At 37.5% G+C, this 15,621-nt stretch overlaps 1 pseudogene; it reads right to left on the bottom strand.

Moving 5' to 3' along the window:
• Positions 1–15,621, bottom strand: part of LOC132163769 (serine/threonine-protein kinase STY46-like) — a 33,242-nt pseudogene that overhangs the window by 4,693 nt on the left and 12,928 nt on the right.

The following is a 15,621-nucleotide window of genomic DNA, read 5'->3' as shown; positions in this document are numbered from 1 at the left end:
GATCAATCCCCGGCATGTCCTCGGGAGACCATGCAAAAACTTCCAGATTTTCCTGAAGGAAACGAATAAGAACTTCCCTGGCTTCTGGAGTTAGTTGAGAACCGACCTTCACAACCTTTCCTTCAGCTATTGGTATATCAACCAATGGCTCGGCTGGTTCTTTCTTCAACTGGATTTTCTTCTCACTGCCCAAATTGCTGATCGTCAATAGTGCTGATTTTGGGCACCTCTTCAAAGATGTATTATAACACCTTCTGGCGACAACTTGATCACCTTTGACTTCTCCGACGCCTTCGGTCATCGGAAATTTCATCTTCAAACAATAGGTAGAAGTTGTAGCCTTTAGTTGGTTCAAAGTTGGGCGACCGATGATTACATTGTACGCCGATGGTCGGTCAATCACCAAAAAATCCACCATGATTGTGGACTGTTTAAGAGCGGTTCCTGCTGTTACTAGAAGAGAAATCATTCCGATGGGTTGAACATGCTCCCCTGCAAACCTGATTAATGGTGACAAGAAAGGTTTTTAACTTTTCTCGGCCAACGCCTAGTTGTTGAACAACTGTCCAGTAGAGAATATCAGCCGAACTTCCATTGTCCACTAGAACTCGATGAATAGCTTGATTAGCCACTGTCAAAGTTATCACCAACGCATCGTCATGTGGCATTGAAATTTATTTCGCATCCTTCTCTGAAAATGATAGAACGCCCGATTCCAGTTTATGGGCTTTGGAGGGCTTCTCAAGTGAAAAAACTTCTTCCGTTCTCACTTGCTTAACATAGGCTTTCCTTGCCGAACTGGATTCCCCTCCCCCAGCCAATCCTCCTGCGATTGTTCGGATTCCCCAACTATGGTTTGATTTTGAGGGTTTTGTTGATTGGTATGAGGGACCCTCGGTTCATCACGCCTTTGTCTCTAATTACGAAAATTATTATTGTCCGGCTCCATGTTCTGTGCTGAACAATGACTCTACTCGTTTTGAGGATTTTTCTCTCTACCTTTCTCCTCGGCTACAAACTTCAACAACTTCCCATTTATGAGAAACTTTTCAATTTCAAACCGAAGGCTTATGCAATCCTTGGTATAATGCTCGTGATCGTTATGATATTCACAAAACTTCTGAGTGGTACGATTTTGGGGAAGAGCATTCATTTTTTCGGGCCATTGGAAGCTCGGATCCTTCCTGAGCTCCATGAATACCTTGAAAACAGTTGTGTTCAGAGGTGTCCATCCTACATACTGTTGCTGCTGATTCTGCCTGGGTGGTAGCTCAATCTTCTTTTCTAGGATTCTCACCTTCTGATGATCTCTTGTCTTTTTTTTCTCCACCAAAGCCTTTGGTGTTATTCTAACCGAGTCAATGACAGGCTTACTCTCCTCGGGTTTGGACTTCATCAAAGCTGAGATAGTTTCTTCTTGGTTAATGAATTCTTCAGCTTTGTTCGTGAACTGCCGAAGAGTTCCCGAGGTTGATTTCCAAGCTAACTCGGCCATTAACCACCCATCAGCTCTTATGCCATACATCAAAGTTGAAAGCACAATTTGTTCATCCGGGGTTTCGACCGTCAACTTCTCCCGATTAAAACGTAACATATAATCTTTTAAAGGCTCGGTTTTCCCTTGGATGATAGACAGTAAATAAGCAGGGTTTTTCTTTCTTTTCCGAACAGCAAGGAATTGACCCAGAAATTGTTGTCCGAGAAAATCGAAGTTGTCAACAGATTTAGGACTCAGACCTCCAAACCATTCTTTGGCAATACCTTCCAGAGTTAGTGGGAAAGCTCGGCAAGCTATCTCGTCTAGAGTATCATGAAGAATAATGTGAGCTCGGAAACTCTCCATATGATTGGAAGGATCTGTGCTTCCATCATACTTATTGACCCGAGGCATTTTGAATTTGTCAGGAAGAGGAAATCTCATTACCAGGTCAGTGAAAGGCAGATTGGTATACTGCATAAGATCTTTGGCTACGGATTGATTTTCACCGTTTTCAATTAGAAAAGCCATCTTCTCATACTTCTCCTGAAGATCTCGCACCTCCTTATTCATGACAACCCCTTCAGGATTTGGATGGTGAGAACAACCTTGGTGAGGGCGGCTATGATGGGATTTGGCATGACTAGTTTCGCCACGATGAGACTTACCACCAAACTGCACCTTATTACAACATCTTTCTCGGTGAGAGTCTCTCCTAGTTTGTATAGTAGTATGACTCCCACGTATCGAACTTTCAGCGTCTCGCCGGACTGACTGCTGTCAAGTCGGCGATGGTGGTTCCTGGAATTCTCCTTCTTGCCTTCCTTCGTGCATTTGATCTTCTCTATGAGTTAACCTAGAGACGATTTCCTCGTTCTGTTTCCTCATAGCTTCCATTGATTCAGCTATTCGCTTCATAAAACTTTCCAATAAGGTTGCTTGGGTGTTTGGTTCGTGTGATGTTCCAAGAATATTGGTTTGAACATTTGGAGCAGGGTGTGGAGGTGTAACAGGGTCGGGGTTTGGAGGTGTAACAGGATGTGGGGGAGCGTTCACCATATCGGAATATTTGAGATTAGTAAGAACCGATAAAAAATCGAAGTTCCCACAGACGGCCCCAAACTGTTTAAGCAATTTTCCTAATGATGACGTAGGATGGATCTCATAAATATCTTGATGTCTACTGGGATTTATCTGGCTGAGAAATGTCAAAGAAAAGGAATCAAAGCTGTCGGCGTTGTCCGGCAGGGCATAGCTCCGATGCCTAAGTTAGTCACAGTGTTTAAGAGAAAATATAACTTCAAAGATAAAGATAATCAGAAATATTCAGTTAAGGAGAGGAAAAAGAAGTTGCCAAAACAAAAGAAGGGACCCCTCTTTTACAGGCATCGGGTTGCACCTGTTCATCCAACACTGTGGACTTACCGAAGGTCCACGTGCCAACAATATATTGAAGAACGGTAAATGGGATATTTATGCAGGTATATATAATATTCTGAGAGTGCTTTCTCGAGAATTCACATTCATGTGAGGTTCGGTTTACCGAGCCTCCTAACCGAGCGTGGTTCACTGGGCATAAATGGGCATAAATTTGCCGAGTATAAACATGGTGAACAGTAAAAATGACCGAGCTCTAGGGATGGGCCAGCAAACCGTTTTATCGAGCCCAACTCAGCTGATCCATGACCCAACAAGCTTAATTTGAGGCAAATTTGGGAGTGAGACAAGGGAAAGAAAGGGAAGGAGGGAAGACGGCTGTGGATGAAAATATACATGATTTGAAAGAGATTTTCTACAAAAATTCAGTAAATAAGAGAGAGAATACTAGCAAAGAAGCAAAAGTCATCAAAAGGTGCTTGTAGTATTTTCTTAATTTTTGAATCATGCACTAGAAACCATTGGAATGCATGCATAACGAGAATTTACCTCCTTGGCCGTTTGCTGCAGTATCTCTATAATTTCTGAGAAGTCAGGTCTTAATGCTGGGTCTTGCTGCCAGCATTTCTCTAGCAGCTCAACAAGCATTGGATGAGTATGCTTTGGGATAGTAGGCCGTAGACCCTGGAACAGAAGTAAAACGTAATTTATGTTCACGTACCAGATATATCCATTCAATCAACATAGCCTTTTCAGTTACAGGAAGGCACTAAGCCAGTTCCGTAACAGGTCTCAACCCTCGAACTCAGACGGATATATTTCGAAAAGGACAGAATTTTCCTCCAAACTGAGTTGGAGAAAATTCCTCTAGCCTAATCTAATGTTGCCTATAGTTCGGATGAGATATAGGCAACATTATATGGTCACAAAACTTATTCCACAATGTTGAAAAAATATTGTACCTTTTGAACCACTCCAACAGCTGCTTGCAATGGGGTTAAGTATTCATATGGGAGCTGGCAAGAAAAAGAAGAAGAGATAATTCAATTGAAGGGGGAAAATGCAAGTCACAAATACTTTATTCTAGGAAAAAAAAAAACCACCACCAAGCAATACCTTTCCAGTTAGCAACTCCCATAACACAACTCCGAAACTGAAAACGTCAGCCTTGTGATCGTATGGCTTATGTTCTATAACCTTCGATGCAAAAGAACTGTGGTAAGAAAATGACAATATGATAACCTCCTAATAGAAGATAGAAAATAACTGCTGCCAAGCAAACTGATATATGGTATACATCCAATCATAAATTGAAAAGGCAGCACTTTTAAGGCAACAAATTTAGGTTGCCATTATTGTTCTTTCTTTCTTTTATCTTCATTTTCTTGTTCTCTCACTCTTTTGAGGCAGCAAAAGAGAACAGTACCATATTTCTAATCTAATGAAAAGTCATACAAAAGGGAAGGGCGAGAAATCCTTTCCAGCTCCCAGGTCTTCACAGAAAAACAGGAATGCCCCTGATAAAAGAAAAGTACAACATTCGAAAGCCAAATTTTCTCCACTAACTGATCCACAAGGTTTATTTATTTTTTATTTTTATTTTAACATACAGTCTTGTATAACGACCACTGGCCTGATACCTAATTTATAACCAATATTATCAGGTCAAAGAAATTGAGTGCCTTGAAAATCAGTATCATTGTAGACAAAGAAGTCCAAAAATAATGTTCTGCGTGCAACACAGTTTCAAGTGAGCAAACATCCAACATGACCAAATGGCCTAACAACTGCAACACACAGTCAACCCACTGCTTCAAATAGATTCATTTTCTAAGTGATGGTCAACACAATCAGTTACTAGTCTAATATCAGAATCTAATATAAACTTTTAATAATTTGATACCTGATTAAAATAGGCATAAGTAAATATTAAATAACCAAATGGCCATATTAATTCCACGGTTATCAAAACTTATAATAAGCTCTTGCATATTTTACTCACAATATGAAGAATTATCAGAAAATTCCAAATACAATTTATAACATATGTAGCCATGTTAGTTGTAGGAAAGGCAGATGTCAGTACGTATTGGAACACTTCAAAAACTTTTTATAATTGAAGGCTCCAAGATTTCATGTAAAAAATTCACACCTCAGGAGCCATCCACCGATATGTCCCAGTTTCTGCAGTCATAACTCCAGATTGAGCTTTTACTCTAGCAACTCCAAAATCAGCAACCTTAACAACCTGAAAGGCAAAACATATGATAAAATAAATAAATAAATTTTGCAATCGTGCTGAACTACAGTTAGTCATGGCATATATATGAAACCTTCATCAAAATTAATTCAGATGCCTCAGTAATGTAAGCCCAGTGAGTAAACATGAGAACTACGAAAACTTTTAAACGGAAAAGCCATTAGAAATGGATTCTGTATATGCAGGTCGGCAAGAGACCTTAGAAGTGCTAGATACAATCGGAGGCAGAGCACTGTCAATACCTGGCCATTGATTATTTAGTTCTGGGTTTAGAAGTGAAGAAAATGTAGATAGAAAACAGGAAGGTCGAATAACTTTTTTTAGTGATATAAGTTCAATCTACCCATACCACACTTCAGCACAAGAAATATCTTAAAGAAATAAGTAGTGGTATTTTTTTTCATCTACAGGGTGGACGGAAGCTTCCATTACCATGTAATCACCAGTCATGCCTTGTACATGCTGGAATCTATAAAAATCAAACAGACCATCCTTTGAGGAAAAGACTATGGATTTGACCAGAAAATATGTGATGGTCTAAACCATTAGAAATATATAACCACCTGAGATCCTTACGAAGACAGAAAGAAAATATGAGGATATCTGCACTTGCCACCATATATCATGGATTAAAAAAAAATGCACAAACACAAGACAAAGAAAGCAATTACGAACACCATGTTGAAATTGACATGGATAAAATACATATTTGAGAAGCCGCTTACCTCATTTTCGTCCATCAAAAGATTAGCAGCCTTCAAATCTCTGTGGATTATATTATTTTGGTGCAAGTAGTCCATTCCCTTGGAAACGTCAATTGCTACTTTGAGCAAGGACGGAAGCTTGAAAACACCCTTCTGTTTATGTAAATAGTCATAGACACTTCCACCAGACATAAATTCTGAAAGTTTAAAGCAGAAAACAAGTTGTTGAAATGACGATATCAAATAAAAATAACCAAAAATCTTAAAGTAACAAGGTGCCATTAAAAGCAAATATAATTTGCAAACGTGATGGAATTCACCTGTTACAATACACAAGCTTGGAGGCTTGGTACATGCACCTATGAATTGTACAACGTTCTTATGTCGAACTTTCCTGCAATATTCAAAAGAAGCTTGTTAAAGCGAACCAAGCATTCCAAAGAAAAATTACTGTAGAATCATCGTTACTTATATATGGCTGAGCACTATAACTTGAGTGAATCAAACAAGAATTAAAGTAAGTTTCAGATCAAGAAATAAGCAGAATCCATTAAAGAATCGACAGAGAGTTGATTGTGGAGAGGTAGATATTGCTGTCATTAATTAATACATCTACTTCCTGTAACACTCTTGTCTCACATTGGGAGATGAATAGCCCACATAGAATAAAGGCACACATGGGTGCTAGTTTTACATTGGTTCCTAATTACGTGAACATACAACAAACACCCATAATAAGAACATGAAGCTCAGTTACACAGGACTTGCACAACATCCTCAAACACAAAAATGAAGAACAGATATCAAAGGGCCAAATAGTGCAAATAATATGATTCAAACAAACCTCATAATAAAGACTTCCTGTACAAACTCTGTCTGCATATCTGAATTTACACGCTCAGGCTTGAGAACTTTAATAGCCACTTCCTGACTACAATATGTACCTTTGTACCTGATTCAATTAAACAAGTTCGTTAATTTAACACTAACAGCAATCAGTAGATGCCTAGCCAAAAAGAAGAAGAGGAAGGTATGTATAAATACTATAAACTTACAGATCGCCATACGACCCTGATGCAATTTTGTTTCTAAACTTCAAATGCTTAGGATCAATTTCCTATACGTCAGTCCCATCATTTGGTATTGTCAAATGATCAGGTTCACATTTGATCACTGTTTGATCAAGCTCGCCTACAGTAGGTGATGATCGAGGATTCGGCCAAGCTTGCCTCTGAATAGCAACCCCAAATTCCAAACTAAGTTATGGATGCATTGTTCACATATAATTGAGAAGGGGAACTAGAATAAAGAATAGAATAGAAAATTGGATTGTTCAATTGACATGGTACAAGATCGTGTTTAGTGCCAGCTATCCTACTTGAAAGCAGAAATGAGTAGCAAGATATTACCTCAATTTTTAAAACTTCGCTTTCCAATGCAGTTTTAAGCTGATCTATGCCCTGCATCAACCCAAAGTCCATCAAGCAATGCTTGTGAACACAAAAAGAATTGCTTTTGTAATGCAATTCAGAAAACTGACACTACAAGAATCAATTTTTTTAATTACAGACCATTAGTAACGTGCATATGGTGTTAACACGTTACTAAAGTGTAGTAACGTGTCTATAGTAACGTGTTTGACAGGTTATGAAAGTAGGCGTAACTATTTCAATTTTTGTAACATGTCATCATCTGACACGTTACAATTTAGTAACGTGTCAGATTTTAACACGTTACAACATGTTATAACGTGTCAGTTTCTGACACATTACAAACATTTGTAACGTGTCAAAATATGACACGTTACGAAAGTTGGTAGGGAAATTTTTTTTTTTTTTTTGTAAATTTTTTTCTGTTCCGACGATCGACACCTGATAATCACAACCAAACCAACCAAACCAACCAATCCAACTATCCATCCAACATCAAATATATAATCACAATCCAACTACAATAATCCAACTCTAAATATATACATCAACGTAGGAAGTAGGAAATAGTAAAATAAAATGCAACTAACGTTATTCATAAATACAAAAAACTTAAGCCTTAAATTATACATGTAAACTTAAGCCAAGTCATACACTACTCCGACCAAAGCCGAGTGAACATTGATTATCATGACCATTATTATCTCCCGACTTATCTGTACTAACTGCAAATGATAAAACAAACAATCAATCAGCTAGTTGACACTTGCGATATATACTTATCAACTCCTAAGAGATAAGCAATGTCCAAGTAAGTGAGAAAAAATATACATCGACATTCATATTTGCACGACCTAAGCACAAACACATATATATCTACATATACATTTATTCAATGAGACGGCTTCAACAAATATGGTAAGATTAACTATGCAAAGCTCAAATCACAACCAAACCAACCAGGAACTACAAAGTAGATTATTTTGAGTTTATATATATATATGCTGTTCGATTATCAATGTTACTCACGGGGTTGTTGAATTACGGGTATAATGTCTTGACAAACGAGACTTCTGTCGAGCCGGGGTCTGGTGTTGGATTTCATTGTGATCGTCGTCCTCAGCTTCTACTCTTACATCATCTACACATAGTACGTTGCAATTGTGTTATATACAATTGTTTTAGATACAAACAAAGTTTATTTGCCAAACAAAATTACTAGCCATTAAAATGATATTCATCTCGTAAGATAATCGTGTTACTCAAATAGAAACAATAAGAATATATTGTTACCTGATCGGTTATCAACTAAGGATCTCAGAATCACTCGGGCTGGGGACTCCGCATCTTGCGGATTCCTGATAGTCATCACCTCCGGCTCGGACCCCATACGTCTCGACCCCTCAAGGCCGCGAAACCGGGCCTCATACTCCGTCATCTGAGCAGCCATCTGCTCAACCATCTGAGCAGCCATCTGCTGAGTCACCCGCGCGGTCACCGCCGCAGTAATCTCGTCCCTCTGCTGCGCCAGCCTCGCATCCATTTGCTCCATGTGCTTCTCCATCTCAGCTTCAATGTCTCTTTCAAGTTCTTCCCGCGAGACCATTGTCCCGCCACGGTTCTGCAACCGTGCTTGGGACGGTGTATAGTATGAGTGGATGGTGCCGCGTGCAGGCAGAATATTCTTACTGACCCCTCGAACATGACCCGCATACTCAGGCTTATTATTGTGCGCCTGAGCATAAGCGTCATTCGGTGTCCACCTAATCGTCCCCTGGGGCCTATCTACCTGTTCCGCAGGGTCATTTTCCAATAACTCCTCCATCCGTGCCTATACATGATCATTATTATATATATAATTGTTAAAACTCAATTAGTTAATACATAAATAAAAATTCATGACAAGGTGTCTGCCACTTACAATTCTCTTTGCGACCATCAGATTTGGGCAGCTACCATCCTTCTTTGTATGGGTCTTAATGTAAGCCTTCATTTGTGTAGGAGCCTTGACCGAAGTAATTACCTGCAATAAGTGCAAACCATGATTATCAACGTTCGTATATGTACTACGCAATATATGACATACATATATAGTTATGGTGAATTAGAGTAGTATGCCCTCATGTGCCACCCTTGCAAAGCTCTTCGAGCCGGTGTAGTGTGGTATTTGATTATGTGCTCGTATGTCTTTCATGTGCGCACAATAAGCCTACGAACACAATATGTAGACATTATTAATAGCTAAGGCATCGAACAATTACAATTAACGAAACACAAATAGTTTGAAGTGACCTACTTGATAAGCGGGATTACACCATTTTTCCAACAATATTTTCACGTCTGCGGGGTTGTACTTTGAAATGGTCTGGCCCATCCTTGCCGCCACTGTCGAAGGAGTGTCGTCGCTCTGAATCATGAGCTTCTTCCTTAACTTGTGTCTCAAAAGCTTCTGCTTCTCGCCCATGTCTCTGAAAGCGTATTTTTTTATTTGCGTCATATCCGACCCAGACATGATGTAGAAGTAATTCTACATCAATTAAAAACTAGGGTCTTAATATACAAATTTAATATACACTTACCATCATAATTTAATATACAAATGCTATATATCACGCTATATGTTATATATATACAAATACTATATAATATTTAATATACAAATGCTATATAATATACACTTTTACAAAATTTAATATACAAATGCTACATATCATAAATTAAGAATATCTAATCCATACTTACCATCAATGACTCCAATAATTCCTCCTTGCATTGTTCTGGTACATCCTTCCAGTTGTCAGATAGCCTGATAAAGGACCCGGCCTTGCAAGTCTTGCCCATCATCAGTCTAAATTTTTTGCCGCTTTGTCCTATGGGCTGCCACGCTCCATTATACTTCATGACGACCCTTTTCCCAGCGGGAATGTCCCACAACTTGTGTGAGTCATTTGCGGTCAACACTTCAAAGTTACCGTCGCTATCTGCAATGATGAAGTATTAACACACAAATGGTTAAACACATATTAATTGAATTTATAAACTTAATTACTACATGTACCATTATGCATAAATTTGTACATATTTATGGTTCGAAATAGCATACATACATACCTATCGTACGAACCTGGTCGATAGCCAATACTGGCCAAGCAGGGTCATCTGTCCCACCATCCATGTCATCGGGGGCCTGTGTCTCACTACCATCCACAGGTACGCTGCTGTGTGGCGGCGGATCAAAATAACTGTGCGACAATAACCCAATCTTTGCCAATGTCGGTCCCCGGGGATGGCATACGTGGGGATTTGTCCGAGGCGCGAGGAGTAGTCTCATACTGATACCCGAACTGGGTAAGGCCTGTCGGAACGCCTGGGTATCCGTAATTCGGGCCTAGATCAATCGAAGAGCCGGGAATGTCGAGGACATAATTGACAATCAATGTACAAATAAATTACAACAAACCAATCAATGTACAATATTTAATTCATATAAAATGACATACGCTTCGATTGGTACGAAGCCAGGTCGGACGTATTGGATGTCATCATGCGGATCGTTTAGGTGATTATTGTTTAAAATGAATAGCTCACTCTCGTGATAATTTGCATGATCATAATAACGCTAAACTTAAACATAAATGCATTACTATGGCCCAAAGGAACCCTAACGGTGAATAAGTAAAAGTAGGTTCATTACTTTTTTGTTATTCTTGTCTTTCCTTTTTATGCATTTGTTATGTATATATTTGGACCCTAAATAAAATAAATATAGGTTTTTTATTTGTTTTCGGTTTGTGTCTTATAGGTTTTTTATAGCCCTTAACATAATCTACATTTTATATTTTCCTATTTTATATCGTCTTTGTTACGGGGATCCTAAATAAAATATTTCTAGGTTAATTGTTACAAAATCTAAATTTCCAAACCTTAAACTACATTATAATACAAAATTAAAACCATTTGTCATGGGTACTGTACTTAATAAAAAAAAAAAAAAAATCTATGTTCGTTGTTGATTTAATAACATGTACTCTAATATCAATTTGCAAAACCTAAACCAAATTATATTAAACAAATTGAAAGGCATAATTTGTTAGGGGGACCTAAATAAAATAAATGTAAGTTATGTTTTTGTCGCAATTTTTTTTTTTAAAAAATAAAGTTACATAATTTTTATTTTTATTTTTTTTCATTTTTTTCAGCATTCTATATTTTTTATTATTATTTTTGTTAAATCAATTTTCAATTTTTTGTTTATTATATAAATGATCATTTACTTAATAGGTTTGTAAAACCTACACAAAATAAAATAAATTTACCTAATTTCAAACTACTTAATTACTTAAAAATGTAGATATAAATATTTTGCATGCATGCTCATATTGAACAATCCTACATTCCTACGTACGTACCTATCATACAAACATCCATGGACCCTAAAAATAATATATTTCAACCAAATTAATAAGTTAATTAGCTAACAAAAAAATTTGATCATATATATATATATATATATATATGCAGAATTTATAATTTTATATAATGCAAAACATAAACCATAATATAAAGAACTTAATTACTATATGACATGCAATATAGTAGGAAAAAATCCTATGATATATACTTTATAATGATCATTATAAAGTATGATAGTATATATTGATTTGTTTATTTATTTCATTAGTTTGTATAAACTTTATAATAATGTATTGCTCAAGTTTATTGCTCAACTTTATAATAATGTATAGCATGTTCAGTGCTAGCTTGCATCCAGTTCACTTTTGTTAATTAATTGATAGGGTTATTAAGAATTTAGCTCTTTTCATAATCATTTCTTTATCATATTGCTAGTTCAGGAGTCACTAAATTTAATGTACTAGCATTGCATGCATGCAATCATGATCGATCTGCCTGCCACAAAGTCCTAAGCTCCCATGCATTTTCTTTTTCATGTGTATGTTTGAGTCCTCATCGCTCTCAATAAACATAAATTATAATATATATGGCTCAAGTTTTTACAACTTATATATTATATAGTTTGAATTATTAACATACGTACTAAATTTGATAATATAATTAATAATAATAGATTAATGAATTTCAATAGAATTGTATAATTGTTTACAAGGTTATACTTGTATAAAAAAACACACTTCTCATCTACCAAATATTGCAAGGAGTCACTAAAACAATTTTTTTATTATCAAATTTATGAAAAATTTTATTTTTTAATTTTTTTAAATTTTTAGCCATTTTGTAACGTGTTGTATTGACACGTTGCCAAATGGCAACGTGTTAATAGGACACGTTACAAGTTTGTAACGTGTTAAATTAACACATGGCCAAAGGGCAACGTGTCAATTTACCACGTTACCATTTTTTACCATATGGTAACGTGGTAAATAAACACGTTACCCTATGGTAACGTGTCATATTCACACGTTACCATATGGTAACGTGTCTTTTTAACACGCTACAATAAAGTAACGTGTTAATACAACACGTTACCATAAGATGACGTGTAAAAAATGCCACGTTAGAAATTACCATGGTAACGTGTCCTCTTTTCACACGTTACCATATGGTGACGTGGTAACAAATAATGAATAGTTGCCACGTCACTAAACCCTTTTTTTTTTTGTAGTGTGAACTAATCAAAAATTTCATACAATTCCATTGATCCAAAAGCGCATTTACCTTCTCAAAATACTACTTAAAAAAAAAAGTGGAATGTGAAAAAAGAAAAAGAAGAACGAAACTATGGCAAATAAAAGATATATTGTAGTGGCAGACCAATTGGCCTTGTCTTAATGCCATATAATAGATGTTGAATTTACTTCCGTATAGAAGGACTACTCTTTCCAGTTTGCTAATTAAATCATAAATTACCTCATATGGCTAACCATCGACGACAAAGACATCTAAGGAGTAACCATCTACTGTTGAAAAGGTATGTGGCTCTTGGATGTTTAGTCCCATCTCAGCCAGCAATGAAGTCAACTACAAATTTTGCATAACCGTGACCATGCAGAATGCGAATGCTACCATATAACCAGAGACATAATTTCATATTGCATTTAATGTTCGAAAAATTTGATTAAGCTAGGTTGATTTGAGTTGAGTGCTTCATGGGTATGTTCATATCAGGAATTCTGTAAGAACCCATTCTTACAAGCTCAAAGCATGTTTACTGCCATCAGGCTGGCATGTATGCTTATGTATACGTGCACACGAGCATGTGAAGACACACAGACATTGCATACACACACGGTCTGCAAATCAATAAACATCATACGAAGATAATAATTGATGTGCTTAAATATGAAAACCTATTAAATACCTGACTAAGGAGTTTAGGCTGTTAGGAAATTAATCCTATTTCCCAAGACCCATGAGATGCGAAAAATAAGATGAATGCGGAATAACAAAGATAAGCAATTACACACGACACAAAGATTTAAGTGGTTCGGCTTAACAAGCCTACATCCATTGGCGGAGACGACCCAGAGAAAATTCACTATCAAAAGATGGAGTACAAAAATAGTAGAGAGAAAATCACTCAGATCCTAAAGCCCCAATACACCAAAATCTAACTATCACACAAGAGAGATTATTCCCAAAATATAATACAAAAGACAGATGTACAAACTCTTCTTTTGCTGGAACGGATGACGGCTGATCTCTATTTTCTTTTCTCACTCTGCAGCACCCTTTTTCTTCTAATCACTTGTTTTTGGCTCCTCCAAAAACCACCAAGAAGAAAACACCACACTTGGCTTTTCTAATTCCCTTGTGCAATACCCCCTTGTGCTTCCTGCCCTTGTACTCTCCTGATATCCGTATCTCACGTTTTGTCCCACACGTTTTTGGCACACCAAAACACAAGCAAATATTACCATTCCTTTTTGCTCTACACTTTGCCGCACAACACCATGCTATTATACATTGGGTAAAGACTCCAACTCCAAGTCAGAATAGTACTCCTAATACAAGTTAGAGAAGTACTCCAAAACCTCCCAGTGCAAGGACTCAAAGTTGGTGTGTAAAGCCACGACACCACACAAGGAATCCAACTAGGAGAAGTATTCCTAGGCTGAACAGCAACTTGCAATGGCCCCACGTGTATTGACTTGTCTTATTCAAGTCACAAATATCAACAATCTCCACCTTGACTTGAATCCCATCAAGTCGCAAAATGTATTTCCTCCAGATGTCTCCGCCTTAGCCCCTAAGGGCAATCACACTCCACAAGTGTCACTTAAGTCCAAGCGCCTCTTGAACTTAAGCATAGGACCTGATTTAGACATAACAACATGCCTCCCTATTTGTCCTGTTGACCATACAGCTTTATCCGATGACTCTTTCTTCCTGTAGACCCATCTGCACCCTTTAGCCTTCTTTCCCTTGGGTAATTCTGCCGATTCCCAAGCTTTACCACTTCGTAGTGACTCCACCTCTTTCGGCATACCATCTTGAACAGACGATAGATCTCCACTACTAGTTGTCAGAGCAAAAGAAACCATATCCTCAAAGCCATACCTCTTTGTTGCTTTTCGATCACGTTTCTCTTTGCCTCTTGCTAAAGAATAAGACTCTTCTCGGTGCTGTAAGTTTCTTGAAGATTCTTAGTTATCACATTCATCCGTGAGTGAACATTGTTCATCAAGCTCCACCTCCACAAATTGTTTCTCTTTTTGTACTGTACTTTCAGAAAGCTCATCTAAGTTAACAAACTTAGACATTTTCGGTTACTGCTCTGTAACTTCAGGTTCTGCACTTGACACATCCTTGTACATAGCATACTCAATAAAAGTCACATTCCGACTTTTAATGATCTTCTGATTTTGATCATCCCAAAATCGATAACCCAAGACCTCATCTCCATATCCAATGAAGAAACACTTACTAGATTTACCATCTAGTTTACTCATAGCATCAGACTCCACATGGACATACGAAGCACAACCAAAAACTTTTAAATGTGAAAGATTTACCTCTTTTCCACTCCAGACTTCTTCCGGTAGTCTATGGCTTAAGAGAACGGAAGGCCTCCTATTTATCAGATATGCAGCAGTGCACACTGCATCAGCCCAGAAAGTCTTTGGTAACCCAGCATGCAATCTCATACTCCTAGCATGCTCATTGAGAGTCTTGTTCATGCACTCAGCCACGCCATTCTGCTGCGGCGTTTCCAGGATAGTTTTCTCCATTCTAATCCCATTCACTGTGCAAAACTATTTAAACCCCCTGTCTTCGTATTCTCCTCCATTGTTTGATCTCAAACGCTTGAGCTTCAAGCCCGTTTCAGTCTCAACCATGGCCTTCCATTTCTTAAAAGTCTCAAATACATCAGATTTACTTTTCAAGAAATAAACC

Source organism: Corylus avellana, chromosome ca1, assembly GCF_901000735.1.
Source record: "Corylus avellana chromosome ca1, CavTom2PMs-1.0".
Taxonomy (NCBI): Eukaryota; Viridiplantae; Streptophyta; class Magnoliopsida; order Fagales; family Betulaceae; genus Corylus; species Corylus avellana.
The sequence above is the reverse complement of the archived record's forward strand: the minus strand, read 5'-3'. Positions and strand labels throughout refer to the sequence as shown.